General features: G+C 43.5%; 1 protein-coding gene across 48 annotated transcripts in view; it reads right to left on the reverse strand.

Moving 5' to 3' along the window:
* ADGRL3 (adhesion G protein-coupled receptor L3) overlaps nucleotides 1-18,495 on the reverse strand; it is a 487,487-nt gene that overhangs the window by 331,296 nt on the left and 137,696 nt on the right. The window contains exon 1 of one of the 48 annotated variants that reach the window (XM_086888927.1): nucleotides 14,646-14,803. The exons of the other annotated variants lie outside the window; for them this stretch is intronic. The gene's annotated coding sequence lies outside the window, so the exon portion shown is untranslated. Of the gene's footprint in view, nucleotides 1-14,645; nucleotides 14,804-18,495 lie in introns of those variants that run through there. 48 annotated transcript variants of the gene reach the window in all.

Consider the following 18,495-nt stretch of genomic DNA (forward strand, 5'->3'; position numbering starts at 1 on the left):
GCCTGCGAGTTTGTTCATCAGAAGGTGATCACCCTTTGTTCTGGTAAGAATTTTACTTCCTTTGCAGCTTTGAGAGGTTGAGAACAAATTACCATTACACAGTTCTTAAGAAGTATCAGGTAATTTGCAGCCTTGATTAAAACACATGGTTCTTGACCTGAAATACCAAAAATCAGGCAAAACCTACAAAAGCAGAAGAACTAAGAGGTTACAGCAGCAGAAAAGGAGATTAATTGCAGTCCCTCTCAGCAGCCATGCAGGCTCTGTGCATGCTTGCACACTCAGGTCGAACACTGGACCAAGCTGGATGTTACAGTGGTGCACAGCTATATGAGAAAAAAAGTGCTGCTACACCAAGAGAAGCTTCTTTTTCTGCATTCAAACAAAGGGGAAGTTTGGAGCACTTGGACACCACAAAAACACACCCTCTTTTTAAAACAGGGATTTGAATGTGCTCTCTATAATAATAAAACAAAAAACCCACCAGAGAAACTATTTACTTTTCATCAGTGTTTCACAGAGACTGAGCTCCCATGAGATGTCCTTTGAGTCAACCTGGAGTTCATTTCCTGTGGACTAGGAAAAGCATTAAATGCCCATGTGGTTCTTGGAAGTAAGAGAACAAAATCATATAGAAAATCCTTTCCAACGTTAAATCTGCTTCTGGAGTTTGCATCCTGTAAGCAACACTCCCTGTGAAGGAGTAGCCATTGGCAGTACAAATCTGCAGTCTCACAAGCTGAAGACGGGAGTTCAAGTGTGAATTCAGCTCACAGATGGGCACAAAGCCTAAAACTTATCACACTGTTTGGAGGCACATAGAAAAAATGAAGTCGCCTTCATCCAACATGAAACTGAGGGGAAGCTACCCCAGCACCATCTTCACCTGAGCATTGGACGGACTGCATAGTGAAATCGTGGACATTTGGTCTATGGGAGGAGGGAGAAGTCAACCAGTATTCCTTTTTCCTGCAATAGCACTTAACAACAGAGAAATCTCAGAAAATAGATGATCGAGTAGGTGGCAAAAGGGGAGGGAGCTGGTAGCATTTCCCTCAGATTGGCTACAATTTAGACAAGCTGAATTGATGGGACAAGGCCAGCTGTATGGTTTTCAACAAGAGCAAGTGCCAGGTACTGCACTTGAGTCACAACAACCCATTGCAGCACTACAGGCTGGGAGGAGAGACTGGAAAGCTGCCCAGTGGAAAGGGACCCACAGGCTACTGGTCCACAGCAGCTGAACAGGAGCCAGCTGTTCCCACATGGCCAAGGAGGACAACAGCATCCTGGCCTGGATCAGCAGCAGTGTGGCCAGCAGCAGCAGGGCAGGGATTGTCCCTCTGTGCTGGGCACTGGGGAGGCCTCACCTCGAATCCTGTGTTCAGTTCTGGGCCCCTCACTGCAAGAAACATTGAGGTGCTGGAGTGCATCCAGAGAAGGGCAACAAAGCTGAGGAAGGGTCTAGAGGGTAAGTCCTATGAGGAGCAGCTGAGGGAGCTGGGGTTGTTTAGGGCAAAAGGAGGCTGAGGAGAGACCCTACTACTCTCTACAACTCCCTGAAAGGAAGCTGTAGCCAGCTGGGGGTTGGTCTCTCCTCTCAGGTGAGAAATGACAGGATGATAGGAAATGGCCTCAAGTTGCATCAGGGGAATTTTACACTGGATATTTGGAAAAATTTCTTCACTGATATGGTTGTCGAGCATTAGAACAGACTGCCCAGGGAAGTGAAGGAGCCACCATTCCTTGAGGTGTTTAAAAAGATGTGTACATGTGGCTCTTTAGTTTAGTGGTGGACTTCAAAGTCCTAAGGCTCATGGCTGAAATCCGTCTTAGATGTATTTCCCAATGTGATTCCATGACTTTATGCAAAGATGCTTCTCTTCAGCACAGGACACCTACTCACTACTTTTCTCCAGCTGCCGTCAAGGAGTTATCAACTTTTACCCAGTCCATGGCTGTAGAAGACAGTGCAACAAAAAGGCTGCCTCTGTAGAAACAGCCTTCAGTAAGTCAGACAGGTAGGAGGATGCCAAAAAAAGATATGCCAGACAGGTAGGAAGACATACACATACAAAAAAAGAAAAAAAGATGAAACAGTCATTCTTCATGCAAGTACCAGTGTGTCCTGGCACTTAGTACAATGTAGAAATGATTGCTCCTCTTCTTGGAAGAGTTTATCATTTACAGTGGAAGGGGAAAACAACTTTAAACCACGTTCAGGGAAATGAGAGCTGTACAGTTTAAAAGATAAACATCATTTGCCAGTCTATCATCTATTTCTTCTACAGCTTGATGAAATCTCACCTGCCTGTTTGTTCGGGCTTTTTTACCAAAATTCAGGTCACTGTCCCTTATTCACAGTCCCACAGCCATTCTGAACATACACATCAAAGCACCAGCTGAAGAAATAAGCTGCCAGACACCCCTGCAAAGCAGGTCAGGCACACCCACATTTTTCATTTTTTTTTTGCCTGTGTAAAGGGCCATGCCTATTCCTCCCAGAATCCCAGAACACAAATCCCAGCCACCTGCGAGGTGGCAGAGAGAGCAGGCAACCCAAAGGTGCCATCCCATGGTGTCACCAGAGCTGTTCCCGACAGGGAGGCGGGGAACAACAGGTCACCTCCCGCAGGAGCTCTCTTCAACAGGTGGCAAGGGTGGCACACACACCCTGCTCTCCCTCCTGACTGCCAGCCCACACAGCCCAAAACACGCCTGATCTTCCCAAGGCCCTTCACACAAGAGGTTCATTAAATAGGTGATTCTCTGAAGGAAAGAACTTGGGAGCAAAACAGAGACTATGATAATGAACTCACTGTTCACAAGGGCTTTATCTCCGCAGGGGAGGGATTTGTTGGTTTTAAATTCTCAGCCAGTAGATGATGAAACACCTCTCCTGAGGGTTTGCTGACCAGCAGTAAACAACATGCATGTACGCCTGCATCTCTTTTACTTTAAGTTCCTCTTGCTTTAATACAGGTTTAAAGGAAGCCAGCACAGACTGCCTTTAAATGCAGAAACACCAGGGTAACAAATGCAAGGCTAAGCTTCATGACTTTTCTTGCTGCAATGCCTCCACTCACCTGCTTATAATATATGGACAGAAAAGCATGAACATGGGACAGAAACACAAAAAAGTCTGCAGTATCAGAAGGCAGGTTTTCAAGACCTAGAACCTCCATGCTTGACATTGAGCCAAAATAAAAAATTAAAAAATAGAAGTAGGGCAAATGCTGCCTCTGTTACCTTAATTCTATGTGCTCTCTCCACAGTGTTGTCATCCTCTAATGCACTTGAATTGCTTCTGTTTTGCAGACCATTGCTCTATAATATTACTGTTCTTTGCCTGAAAAATTGGGATTTTTTTTTTTTTTTAAGGGAGAAAAAACACACCCCTTAAGGATCGACTGGATTATTTTTTTATCCTTTAAGGTTTTCAAGTGTGGAAAAGGGGAGATGACTCCTCTTACCACAAAGCTGATTTTTTTTTTCCCCTCATTAAACTGTGCTTAAGGCCAAAACAGTCAGCACACCCAAGTACAAAACTGACTTAGACAGACAAGGATTTAGCCTTAGCAGACATTCTTTCATCATTTTCAAGTGCTGTGGTATGGTCTCATCCAAACAGCACTCAGCCACAACCACAATGAGAGAAGTACTCATGGATATTAATAAATGAGGAACTGAGCTGCAAACACAAAACATTATCTTGGACATCATAGGTTTCCTTAATTAGGATAATAAATTTTAACATAAAAAGCCCTACTTGCAGAGACCAAATTGCTTCCACTGTGATTGAAGGAAAATTGTGGAAATCAGGCCAAAACAGAAATGGTCTGTAAGCAGAAGAGCAGTGTTGCCTGTGACAGCAACTTGCTCGTAAAGGCAGCATTAGAGCTTCACCTGATCCAAATATCCTGTTCTGAAACGAGACATTATATTCCTTGGTGAATCTGTACACACACCTAATTCCATAGTAAGCAGGACCTCATTTGTTTCCTTGTGAGATCTATCTCAATCTGCTCCTGCAGGACAACAGCAAACGTGTGCCACAAACCACAGTACCAGCACAGGCTCTCACACTAATCTGCCCATGAATGAGGCACCAATCTAGCTGCAGGTACAGCCTTTGTGAGAAAACACACCTTCAGTTTCTGAATCAAGGACTGCAATCAGCAACGGTGGTGCAAAATCCTAAACCAGTCCCCTTCCCTGCAACTCTGCTTCCTTCCCTAGCTTATTGACGTTACCTAAAAGAGAGGCAGACAGCTCTTGTTTATCTGGCAATCAGTCAGTTTCAGTCTATGTATATTACTACTAACAAAAGTGCTTTGTAAAAATATTATCATGTCACAAGCATAAAAAGCCCCACAGATCTAAGTAACAACAATACAACTTTATTCTTTGAAAATAAAAATAAATAAATCTAAAAAAACCACAACCCAGTACAATATTACATTTCAAAGTCATTTGGGAGAGGCGATGATTCAAAGCAGGCACACACTGCTGGCCCTACATCCCATGCATCCAAAAGGTTTGCATTTTGCTTCAAGTAACCACAGCACCAAAAGTAGACTTGGACAACCAGGGGACAAAGCACCTTCATTACAGCAGTTTCAACACCAGAGATGAGTGGAGGAAAAAAAACAAAACCAAAACAACAAACCCAAAGAAACAAGCAGCCGACCAACAAACCTCCAGAAAATACAAGATTATCTGTAGGAAGTACAAGGGTAAGAGGCAGAGAAGCAAGACCCCAGAACTGCCCATCCTCAGACATGCTCCTGGCACAGGGACTGTTGTAAGCCTAATGATAATGGGAGAACAAGGAAAGCATTCATTGGCAGGGTTCTGTCCAAATACATAGAAGAGTTATAACAATATATTCTTGAGTACAAGGAAGGGTAGGAATAACAGCAATGCCTACGGATTGCCTATAGCCCAGGCTACAGGAATCCAGAGAGAAGCAGCTTGGAAAAATAAAAGAACTGTGACATGCTAGACAGTAAAACAAAAAAAATAGTCTCAGCTGTAAATACAGCTGTAAATAGCCAAATCCAAAGTGCTGGGCAAATAATTCTCCATTGCTTGCATATTATAAAACAAGGCACACAATGGTTTTGAAGGTGGAAACACAGAAAAAGTTAAGGGACTGGAGGCAAACAACAGAGGAGATCACTGGCTATCAACTAATCCACTAGATTACAGCTTGTTTTACTCCACAGTTATCTTGCTTTGAGTTTATTCATTGTTCAGATTACTTTCCAATATTTCTGCTCCATTTTTAAGCCACTCACAACACACACACTGCCAAAAGCCTATCGATTTCAACAAAATGGTATGTAGAGCAAGAGGGGAAAGTCAGTGCTGCCAGAGCCTCAGCTTTGAGAACCTTCCAGGTGGAAGCACAACTATAACCAAATTTCTTCTTGGTTGTGCTGGTCAGATTGTTAAAAGCACTGTGTTTGTACTGTGCTATAAGGCCCCTCAGAGGGGGAAAGACAGGTCAATGGGATTGTCTAATGTGGACTCAACAGCTAGAGAAGAGAGCAACCCTGCTAGAAATGGGCCATTGTTGGGAGCTGATTTACGGTCACCATTATTCCAGTCCCCAGAGCGCTCGGTAGGCCGGAATACAAATTAAAAGATTAAAAATAGCACCAAGCAAGGGGTTTTGTTATCATGTCTGAGGCAGCACTGTGCTGACCTGCATTTAGGTTTCACCACAGATCTGAAATTCAGCTCAAGCCCCCAAGAAAAGTTCAGGAAGTGTCAGCACCCCTCCAATGATGGGCACAACTTAAAATAATCTGCTTGCTTTTCTCTCAGGGTGTTAGCAGAGTATTTACAATTTCAATTTGAAGCGGATGATTTTGTACACTCTTAACTCAAGTCTTGATGTTCACAGAAAGCATTCAGAGCAGCAAATCAGAGTTCCCCAGGGGAAGTGAGGTCACAAAATCCCAAATCCATAAGGATGTTCAAGCTCTCTTTCTCCAAGTTAAGCTTCACATCCAAGTGCTTGACAGATGCCACCAAAGTCGAGCTTTCTTCCTACTCTTCTTGGTGATGAGAAGTTGCACGGAATGGGTAGGGCAAGGCAAGGAGCTGGGCTTTGGGAGCCTCTGGCCTGCTCATGCCTCTGCAACCCATCTGTGGTATGTCCTTGTCCAGCCTCCCTGACCTACTTGTGCTAAAACTTTGGTTTAATGTCCTTTTCCAAAGGAGAGTATGTTCTAGTTTACTTATACGCCTCAAATTGACTTCCTGATCCTTCAGAAAAGTACTTGAGACCATCAAGAGAGACACTGTTGACCGTGACTGAAAGTACTTACTTTTATTTTTGGGTTTTCCAGTTGCAAACCAAAATGTTTTCCCTGGAATAATTTTAGCTGAATGAAGATTTCAATCCTGGCTCTGCGCCCCACTGCCCTAGGTGGTAGAACATCAAGTAGCCGGAATATTCAACCTCAAAGAGCTCACAATCTCCATATAAAACAGCTGATGGCAGGATACCAAATAAACTCCAGTGACTAATCCTGCCTTCACACAAGCACAGGTCATCAGAATAATGGATCATTTTCATGACTGGACTCTTCACAGTCCTGACTTATTTCAAGTATGACAAGCATGAGTATAGCAGCTTCGAATTCATGGCCATGAACCCACCAGTTTCCAGCAAGAGCAAGATGTCTAAAGCCTTATCAGTTTTAAGGTAAGACAAATGCTAAAAACAGACCTCTAAATGCCGTGCTTCCCAGATCAGAGTGGAAAGTTTCTGCTTTTGATATTCGCCTCCAGAGTTTTTTTCAGAGGATCTGTGAAAAGTGACTGGTCTGAACAAAAGAATCCTTCACAATTATCTAGAAGCCTTTAGAAAAGGCTGATGTTAAATGTCACATTTTATGCTGCTATCTCACAGGCCTCAAGGAAGAACAGAGCTTATGTCAGTCGGTATTTGTTTTTCCTTCTGCAGAGATGCACGCTTCAGTGGGAAAGCTTCTCCCAGAAAGATACATTTCTTAGGCGAGATAGCAACATGAAAAGCAGGATGCTTTGAAGATCCCTCTCCCACTTTTAATTAGAGTTTCAATATATCCCTTGGGGTAATAAAACCAGATTATTCTGCCAATATTCAAGCTGATCTGGGTTTAGCACTCAATAGCTCTCCCCAAAACCCACAGGATTCAGAAAATCAAGCTGCTGAATGCAAGCAAAGGCTGCAGAATCTGGCTCAAAGTGAATCTGCAGAAATAGCAGCCTCTCACCTCTACAGAAATAATTTGATAACACCACCATCACTGTCCTGCTCAAAATGGCCAATCTCTGCTTAATGATACCGATGCTCTGGGAGACACCTCTACTGAGAAGGATTCAAAACTTCTCTGGTGCTGCCACCTCTCCTTCCCCACCACCTCCAAGGAATCTGCATTACTCCACACACCTGGCTCTGGACCTGCCCTCTCCTACTGCTGCCTTTCCACCTGGGCTGCTGATGTCTGTCTAACCTTGCTGACAGGACGCGTGACTCATCTACTGGTTTGCAAACACAACCAGACTTGCAGCTCTTCCCACAGGCATTTACCAGCGTATTTTAGGAAATGGTTTGCACAGATGGCAGCAGGTTGCTGGAAAACCATTTAATCCTCCTCCATGTGCTTTGGAGACAGCATTATTCTTAGAGCTGGCAGCGCTGCCTTGATCTGTTGTACCAAACTACAGATGTATCTGCCTCAGTATTATTAGACAGTGGCAGTTTGCTCCAAGGGGAGAAATTCCCCCAAATCCAAAAGCCCTACAACAAACCAATGCCAAGGCACTTTTACTAAGCATTGGTCAGTACGAGCATGCACCTCCCAGAAGAAATGCCAGAAAAGCCCTGGGAAGAGCAGAGCTGGGATTACACCACAGTGGCAAGGCTTGGTGTGCCATGATTCCCTCCAGACACACTTCCATAGACAGCAAGGAACAGAAATGACCCGTGAGGAACAGCAGTCATAACACTGCTTCTGCAGCAAACTCTTACTGCTCATCTAGGGACAAACCCCCTTCTGCCATCACCCCAGTTGGCTTGGGGACAAGGTAAGCTCCCAAACCACCCAAAATCCACATGAAGGCCATCAGCTGGACATCTGTGAGGGCCTGGACCCCACCCTGCAGCACAAGCATGCAGAGATTTCAAACTTCCAATTATTTTCTTTGGCTCAGACAACATGCCACAACACAGCTTGTAATGTTTTTCCTCCCAAGGGATGTGTCTCAGCACTCCAAACCAGCAGGAGCTAATAGCAAAGTACTGATGCCCATTCAAAACCATACTGTAGCTCTTTTTCCCCCGGGGATTCACTACCATTGTCCAAATCTACAAAATGCCCCATAACCAAACCAAAAAAAAACAATAAATCCTCCTTCCAAGGAGGCCATTCACCTGCAAAGCCTGCTTCAACATCCTGAACTCAGAGACACGGAGCAAGTTGTTGGCGGTATTTCAAATTCACTTAACCCACTTTTAAGAAGTACAGCCTGTTCAACACTGCAAAAAACATTTCTTTCAAGAGGATCCTCAAGTCATCCGTCTGAGATGCTACACCTGGGCCAAGCCACCTGCAGTAGTGTGCCTTGAAAAGATGAGAGGATCAGAAAGCAGCAGCATAAGGAAGCAGTTATGACAGAACAAAATGTCATGGCACAAACCCTGGACACATCTTAATTGCCATCTGGAAACAGCTTTTTTTTTTTTTAAAAAAAAAAAAATTTAACCGAACAGCCTTCCTCCCCTAAAAGCCTGAGGTCCCAGCCTAGACAAAGACATGCACTGGGCACACAGATTCCTTATACCCTCTAGCTAGAGAAGTATGTGTGTATGAGAGCAAACCTGGCTGAGATTCTTTCTTAAGGATTGCAGCCAAAAAAATTTTACAAATTTCAATTAAATTACAGAATAAAAATATTTCCAACAAAGAGAAGGGGGGTGGGGGGGGGAAATGCAGTAAAGTCTACATTCAAACCATATTAGAAGACAGGCTTTTTGTCTGCAGTCAGACCTGTCCTATTCACTACTCATATCTGGTGGAGCATGATGCCAGAGGATTTAGAACAGGGCCTATATGTTGGAGTAATTTTGTCAGCTTTTAAAGTGAAAAAAAAAAAAAAAAGTCAATTTCTGGGCTTTAAATCAGATAAACCCCATACTTCCAAAAATGCAGGAGCCTCAAGGCACAGACATATTTCTGTCAGAGGTGCAACTAACACATGTCTGCATACCTGCAGGATGCTTAATCAACCTGACTCAAGTGCCAGAAATTGTGACAAGGGAGTCTTGTCCCGCCACAGCTTCACTGCTATTGCTGCCATGATAGACTTGATGAAAAGTAGGTCTCACACTAGAATTATAAATGCAATTCACAGTACTAGTATGTTTGTACTTCATAGACTTTTAATATGCTTTAAACTGATACAGAATAAATCTTCCTAACTCACCCCACCTTTAAAGGTGTTTAAGTGATGGAAAAACCTAATTTTCAACTACTTTTAGTGGAGCTACCAGTCCTGACAGACATGCAGCCACAAACTAAAGGTGTGAGGGGCTCTGTCTTCTCTGAAGGTAAAGACATCAGATTCCCTCCTGAAGTGCCTGCAGCCATTTTCTGCTCAGAGCTCACCTTCATGCATTGGTCCAAGAGCTCCAATGCCCCTGGGACTCGCTTGCTGGTAGAGCTGGAAACCCCAGCCAGTGCCACCAAAGAGATAAAAAGAGAGATGATCTTTATAACCCATATATAACATAAACCCACAAAAATTCATCTTAAAAAAAGAGAATAAATAAAAAAAACCTCAGGCTGATTTCTAGATTACCTTGGCAGCATCCAGCAAGCTACCTCATGTACCTCAGTGATACATCATTGGGAGCTAATTATCTTCTGCAATTTCCTGCCTTCTTAGTGTCAAAAAGCATTCCACTTTGGGCTAAAAATGTGACATTGTACTGTAGATGTCAATCTCTTTGCTGTATAGTTAGTGGTGACAAATTTTTCAGTACCACCTTGTACCCCTGCTCTCACACAGTACCTCAGGCTCACTTCTGCTGCACCACCTACTTTTTAAGGGAAGATTCTTGCATTTTTCTGTTGTCAGTATTTGATACACAGCCAAATCACAAAGATGAATCTGATAATTTGATTTTCATGATTAGTTATCTCCTAATAAACAGCTTTTTCCTCCACCTTTCGTGACAGCAGTTATTGCCCAGCCCTGCCCTTAATTCGTCACATCAAATTTGATCCTTTTTGTCAAACTTTGACAAGTTGAGAGTTCAGTCAGAAATGAGCACTACCTTGCTGCACATCAGCTAAGCTTAGGGACAGGAGAGATGGAGAACTGACAGTCTGTCTTAAAATTAGCTCCAGTCAGCCCATGGCCACAGAAGGACATCTCGTGCTGTAAGGAGAGAAGCTCACAATAGGTGGCTGTCCTGAGTCCCTTCCCAAGGCACTGGTGAAAGGGTGATCAGAAGAAACAAATGCAACCACCTGCTTTCTAAGAAGAGAAAGTCCTCTTCTCTTTCCAGCCCTCTGCTGCAGAGCCTAAAGGGATGCTGCTCCCAACACCACCTTGCTGTGCCTTCGAAGTGCCACTGAACCCTTGCTCCAGTGACAAAAGAAGAAGTTGCCAGCAGGGATTATAGTGCAGACAGCAGTGCCCACAAATAACCTAATTTTCCCCAGAGGCTGGCTGTGTATGCTTTTTGTTGTTCAGAGCCATCTGCAAGAAACTGGATATTTGCAAATAAAAGGAGATTAGGACAAGACATTAATCCAGCATCTGCTGCTCATTCATGCTGTCCCCTGAAAGGGAGCCCAGATACAACATTTAAGTCATAACACTCAGTTCTGAGCCGCTGGTAAAGAAAAAAATAATAATAAACAAAACAACAACAACAACAACAAAGTAGACAGAAATTAATAGGCACACAGAGTTATGGTATTATTTTTTATACCAACTAAGCCCTAGGAAGGCAGAAACACCTGAAGCTGCTAAGAAAAAGTGGGATTCCCTCTGGGGAAGGACAGTTTTCCCTTGGCTGTGCCCACCCGTGCACCAAGCCTGAGCAGAGAAGACCATTGTCCTGGAATAGGGTGGATGCAGAAATGGCAACAGCTTGCCTAGAAACCCCTGTTCTTAGAAAGGCCTTATTTCTTGAAGCCTACCAGAACAGCACAACAGGGTTATTGTTCCCAGAGGTGGATGGCAAAGACTTGTGCCTAACACCTTCGGGAATTGTTTCTGCTGTTGGATGGAAGGGTGCAGCAGAAAATCATCCACAGCCTTTACAAAAAGCTCTGCTCTGTGCACCACTACACAAGAGACCAAGGGCATCAACCCAGCAAGCTTACTTCTACTTTTTATTTCTTTTCTTCATATTCACAGTAACTATGTGACTGTCAGTGCTGCTTTTCTGAGAGAGAAAAAGAAAAAAAAAAAAAAAAAGACAAAAAATAATTTAAGCTTGGGGGAAAATATCCAGTTCAGAAACACAGATGAAAAGCATTTCATCTCTGCATATTGTCTGTTTTTCTACCAGCAGCCACTTTTCACAGAGGATTTTGCCTGACAGAGCTGATAACCACTCACCGCTGCTCAGATTTTGGGTTTGATACCTTTCAGATGTAGCTGGCGCATTTGGCGTTCAAAGGCATCGCACACGTGGCACCACCTGCATCTTATGCCTTGGGAATCAAGAGCACATTTCACATTACAAACACCGACTGTCTACCACTGCCATCTGATGCTTTCTATTCAGCGCTTTTTTTCAGCTTAATTTCATTTACTTTAAGATGGAAAAGAGATGGTTCATTAGAGGCACTTCCCATAGCCTACTTAAAAGCACTGATGAGCTGACACACATTTTCATAGGTTCAGGTTTCATCGCTTTACCTCAAGTTGCAGCTTTCTAGCAGATAGCAAAAAGCCAGCCCAGTAAGAGCTGCCTTACAATGGCTATTCCTATCCACAGCACCTCTGCAACCTGGAGTATTTCTACACCTTACTAGTTCAGGAGCATCCTGTGCTCACAGCAAGCCAAACCTTCCTGACACCCACATTCATTTCAGTTACATCTGGGGGAAAAAAAAAAGTAAATTTTGTTTTCAAGAGAAAAATTTGGGCCAAATTTCAAGCAAGTGACCTGAACAGTTAGGAAAGACACCCAGGCAGTACCCTCAGAGGAAACACTCCTTAGCAATTTCTGGAAGAGATTTGACAGGGTTCTAAGAACATGAGTTTTAAATACACAGAAAAGCTGATAGCTGGCATTATTAGACAGTGCCACCACTACACACCAGTTAGGGGAAGGGCACAGAGACACAGCCTAATGAGTTGGCCAGCTGGTGACACACAGTGGGGAGACATGCAGGATAGTCATGGGAGCAGGAGGTAGCTTACTCCAGCCTCACATGACCGCCTCCTCCGAGATCATCACTAAGTGAGCTGGCTGCAATTCCTGGAAGAACTGCCCTCCAGGACATACAGTCATTTCCCATCTCCCTCTTCCAGCTCTGTGAAACTAGCCTAAGCATCACTCCCCACCCAAGCAACCTCTTGGCATCCAAGTGGCACTAAAGCCACCCTTGCGTTGTCATGCCATTAGTTTAAATCAGTGTTACAGCCAGCTCCCCAATCAATGAAATGCAGAAACATGACTGCAGGAAGGAATTAGCAGCTGTAATCCCATGATTACATAAATCCCTTTGGTCAATCAGTTATTAATGGCTGTTATATTTATTGGGGTTTATAGCAGACCTACAAACCTGAGCCATTAGAAGCAGACACCAAGAAGGACACTAAAAAAGCTGTTTGATTACTGACTCCTCACAGCAAGTGCTGACAGAATACAAATTTGGCTCGCTCTCCCTCCTGTTAGTGAGCCTGCTAATGAGCTTGCCAATTAAGAGCCAATCTGAAGACCTTGGAGGGGAAGCTGTCAGGAACATGAACTCCCATGCCTCTGAGGAGCAGCTGCAGGACTCGTGTCCAGGGCCACCTTCGGTGCTTCTTGCTGATGCCTTTATCTCCCACAACTCATCCCCCTCAACCAGAAAATACAAACACTTGTCACACATGCATATTACAGCTTCTAAGGCATGGATATTGAAAACAAACACACGCTAAAGAGTAGGAAAAAAAAAAAAAATCCTCCCTCGCTCCTGATTATTGCAGAAGGTTTTACTAGGTCAAATGCTAGGACTACTGTGAAAGTACAAAAGCTTCAAAATAATAATAATAATGAAAAGTGCCACTAATTACACATCATAATGTCTAATTATATTGGGATGCATTTTGCAGTTTTGCACATGTGTATTTCTATTTAAAGAATCAAGGACAGCTTGAGCAAGAGAATTTGGGCTCTTAGCTCCCTTTGGATATTTCTATGTATGTTCCTCCCCTCATAAGCAATTAACTTGATACAATTAATGAAAGGGGAGGCAAAAGCATACATCCTACACCAGTCCAAAATCTCTGGAAACAAAACTTTATGACTTTCAGTGGCAGGGACACATATGATCCACTTCAGTCACAGCAACACAACAAGACAGGGTGCGAGCATGCAAGGGCTGCAAGCATCTCACACGTCAGTCAAATCTTTATTGCCAGTATACTCATTTGACTACCTTGGTCTGCCATTTAAGCAGAAAATCTCATTTCAGAACCACTCAATGCTGCATTTCTTTGTAGTTTCCTTCCTGCCCAGTCCTTGAGTGGGTAACTAACAGTGGCATTTCCAGCAGAGCACTGTGACCGGCACATTCCCTCCCCGAACTAACCCCCGTGACTGCTCACAGAGCGTAAATTTTATTGCAATGTTCATGTTCAAGGGACTGTCAGGAAGTAAACAGGAGCAGGGGACTCCTGGCCCAGGTTTTCTTCTGGATTTTTCCATCCCCCATTTAATTCATCACACCACATGACGAGGAACACTCTGGAAATAACCTTTAGCCGAAAACTCTGTTACCTAAATAAAGAAATGCCATAGTTTCTCTGAAACTATATCATTCTGCTGAAACTAATTATGAGAAAGCTGGTGCTTAATGAAAGTTTGCTTTAATATGACTTATACTATTCATAAGTTTGCTTTGGACAGCATCCAGGTTTTTTAAATTAAATATTAGCAGTCTGTTAGCCTATCAAACAAACCTGTGCATGTCAAGTTAGTATTTTAATAGTGTTTTTACTTCCCCTTCCAGCCTAGGTTTGGCTTCCTAATTGACTTGCTGCTTTAAAGTCAGTAAACTCACAAGTCTGAGAAGAAGATGTCACACTTTAATGGCTTAGGAGTGCACGCTTTGTCTGGGTGATTGATGGATCAAATGTGTGCTGAGGAATGCCGCGATATTTCTTGCATCATTTCTGATTCTCATGAGGCTGAGAACTGGACTATCACTAAACTTCTTTTCTGCTAGAAACAACAATAAAATTCTCATTCATTATAGAAGTAAAATCCACCTTGGCATCCTGAAGAGCTGTTACTGAGCTGACATTACTGTGTGAGCACCGACCAAGGCGTAAGTGAGAATTTATCACCTAGGATGCAGCTGAATCTACTCACCAGGCATGCTGGGCTCTCTCTGGCTCATTACACTCCTTACCTGGTTATTGCCAGCCCCAACCTGTTTGGTGAATGAGACGTGGAAGAGCTGCACAGACACAGCAGCAAAAGGTCCTTCAGCAACACAGGTGATAAATGGGGCAACATTCACAGGTGACTGGTAAAGAACGACCAAGGCTTTAATCGAGGGTTGCGCATCTGACAAAAGGCACAAATGTAGATGGAGAGCTCTTATTAAAGCAATATTAAGTAATTTTCAGAGTGCTTTTTAACTGCAATCATTTACTTTCAGTCCTGCCTAATCAAGTAAAGGACTGCAACATTTCTGATCTCAAGATGAGGGCTGAAAAGTAGAAAAGGCTTCCAAATAATGTGTGTGCTCTCCAAAGTGACTAATACAGACTACACACATTTTCACACACCTCCATCAAATTTTCTAGTGCAAGAGCAAGTATTTCTGACTGCAATGCCTGCCAGTGGGATGTGAAAGGCAGGCTCTCTAAAGCGCTGGCATCACACTTATTAAACGTTTTACATATAAAGCTTAGTTAACAAATCCGCTGACAATGCAGAAGCCGGAATAAAACCCTGCTCCCTTCTCCAGAGCAGGGCAGCTCTCTCACATTAAAGGAGAGCAGAAATGTATTGAAACTCACTGAGGTCAGGTAAGGGGGCTGGCACAAATGTGGGTACCATTAGAGAAAATCTGCCCAGTGTCCCAGAAAGAGAGGACTGTAAGAAATCTCTCGGGATGCAGAGTCCAGTGCGCTCAAGCATAAGCAGTCAGAGGAAGAATGGGGCAGGAGGGATCAAGAGCACTGCCAATACCCTCAAGCCCTGAAATAGTAGAGGATTTGTTAAATCCCAGAGAGCAGCCCTGGCTGTATTTGGCAGAGGAGGATAAAGCAAAGCCCTGGCAGTGCTGGCTAGTCTGGAGAGGGTTGTAGTCCCCTTCCTCTCCCCACATTTGGGGAATGCAAGTCGAGGTGACAAGCAGGGCTGAGCAGCCACATACCCCAATATTTTTGTGCTTTCTCAAGGAGCCACAGGCCTACCCACAGCTGAAGCACTGGAGGTCTCAGCGGGACCCAAATTTCACTTCAGTCCCTGCACAACCTCTGTTTCTCAGGTTGGTCGGGCATTTGTCTTCACTCCTCATCCGCACAGCTCCTCCAAAGCCCCTTGCAAACTTAAATGGGGTTGCCGGGTACTTCATCCAATAAAATCCTTCCTGCCTTGCCTCAAACCTGTTTCATTGCAGAGCTGTATCCTTTTTCCCCTTTTTTCCCTCCCCATACTATCCACGAAAAAAGAAAAAGGTGCTGTGCTTTACCCAGTCTCGTGCTGGCTGCATTACATACCAGCAGCAAGGAGGACTTAGAGGCACCAGCTGTAATTTCTCCTCTGCTCTCCACACTTCTAACTTGCACCAACACTCTTGTGTATCTTTGCATTTCAGGCATACCTCTGAGACTGCTCATTTATCTAGACATCATCCTCACCATAATGACAAGCCAGGAATGCCATTTTTCCTCCCTTGCTCTACAGAGAGGCAGAGAAAACGAGGCACTGGTAACACTGAATAGGCAGGGACACGCCTCAACTTGGCCTCAGGAAGAGTCAAGCCTGAGGCCACCTAAAAGCACAGTCCCTCCTCTCATTTGGGGGCTGTGGAGATCAACCCCACCTGTGCCCACACTGCAGCACTGCTGGCATTTCACTCAACCACCTGCAAGTCCAGCAGGGATTCGGACACATCCAGGGAGAGCTTTGCTGCCTGGCCACACTCAGCTGCACTTCCCTTTGTTCCCCATCTCTTTTCTTCAAACCTTCCTGGCTTTGCCTTCCTTCCCCCTTCCATGCTCTGGCAGGGATGCTGAATGCTGATGAGACAATACTTGATACATCTTCAAGCACTTATTTTCGGGCAATTAACTTGGCATCATAGAAGCACTTAAGAAACCTGGCTTTCCGGAGTGGGAGACAACTGACTAAAAAGCTAAGCAAAGTAGTAAATTATTGTCAAATGACTAAAAAAGAACAGGGAAGGCAGTCGAGGGGGGGTAAGAAAGCAATGCTTTGATAGAAAATGCTTGCTTGCTGTCAGGCCAAATCTGAGATTTGACAAAAAAAGTCAATCTAATGGATTCAGCAACCATTAGTGTGAGTCCAATACTGGTCACTATCAATTGTGTCTAAAACAATTGAGTTTTGCCATTCAAGGCTGGTTGCTTTCTTTTCTGACATCTCCTGATTGTATGTCATCAATTCATCCTTGGAAAAATTAGCCCAGAAAAAGCATCTATCTACTTAGATAGAGCACATTACTCTAATGTTCCAAAGGCTTACCAATCACCATGTGGTCCTTCATCACTAACTGTGCCTGCTATAATCATTCGTTTTTACATTCAGAAGCAATAACTTACCTATTATCAACATTTTACTTATTTACCTGGTCTCTAATTCAATTTGGGGAGGGGCGGGGGGGCAGAACCACAAACCATTAATTCACTTTTTCATAAACTAGAAATTTCCACCTTTTCCTTTGTGGTGTTATTTTCCTGTCCCCAAAATGACACTTCAAAGATGCATTTGCCTTTCATCCCTTGGATGCCAACATCAGGAATGGGGCATGAAAAAAGCCAGTCTGCCTGAGCAGTCCTTCTCTGGGCACCTGAATGTTCCCCCACATTCTCTACTTGGCTTTGGGAACAGTGGGGATTTTTTGTAGATCAGAAGCATGTTGATTTTGCAGACACAGCTTCAGGTTTAAAGTGAATAAATAAATACGAGTCTTCCCATGCGTAGTTTACAGCTACCTTCTACATTTTTCAATGGATCTCACTGCAGACCCCTGCAGCTAAAAGAAACCTACAGACACCTGCATAATACATTGTCCTTTAAGGAAAAAATAAAAATTAAAATAAAAAAAATTGTACTTGTCATTTATCCTAGTGGCTATTCTTGCTACCTCCCCACCCTGTACATGCAGTGCTGCTGCCAGTGAGCAATATCCTGGAGCTGAAAGTCCAGTGGAACACACTGCTCTGCAGGCACAAGGGGCTGGGGCTGCTTTCATGAACTAATGGGAAGAACACAGGGACAGGCAAATAGGGCAGTAAGTTCCCTTATTCCCCATGCTTTCAAAATCCAAATTAAAAATGTTTTCTTTTGCCTCATTAAATTGACATAATGATGTAAAACACCAGCATATGAAAATCCACAAGGTGCATACAGAAAAACCTGACCTGCCACCCTTCTATCTGCCAACTCACACAAAGAAGCAGAGATCTCAGACACCCAGACTTATACCCATTAAATATTCAGTGTTATAAATCAAGCCCTCCCACCTTATATAAACACATCACAGCTATTGCACAATAACATCCTGCTTGCATACATTTACATTATTTCCTCAAACGAAAAAAAAAAAAAATCCATGAAACATTATTTGTGCAATCCTCTTAAAAGAGTTTAAAGGAAAAAGAATCTAAAATAAAGGCAGACAATATCCTTAAGAAGAAATATCTTTAAGGAAGATAGTTCAGGTGGCACTTCCAGGGCTCAGGGGCAAACTTGAAGTCACAACCCTCTATGTAACCTACAACAAACCTTAAGTCAGGACACACAAGAGATGGAGAGCAAGCCAAACAAACAGCTCTTCTTTCCCTTGTTTCTTTCTACAGATAAACACTCTACTACCTCCTGGTATGAGCTGGTGTCACTGCAGAGACACCAATGAGGGTGGGGAGAAAAAAAAAGGAAAGTACCTGGCTTGCTGTTTTCATCAAGAAATTAATTAATTTTATGGGCAAACATGAACACTTAGATCAAGGCTGCATTATCAGCTGCACACTAAGCAGGTGAAGAGCATTCAGGAGGCACTATCA

The sequence above is a fragment of the Cyanistes caeruleus genome, chromosome 5, assembly GCF_971803275.1.
Source record: "Cyanistes caeruleus chromosome 5, bCyaCae1.hap1.1, whole genome shotgun sequence".
Classification (NCBI taxonomy): domain Eukaryota; kingdom Metazoa; phylum Chordata; class Aves; order Passeriformes; family Paridae; genus Cyanistes; species Cyanistes caeruleus.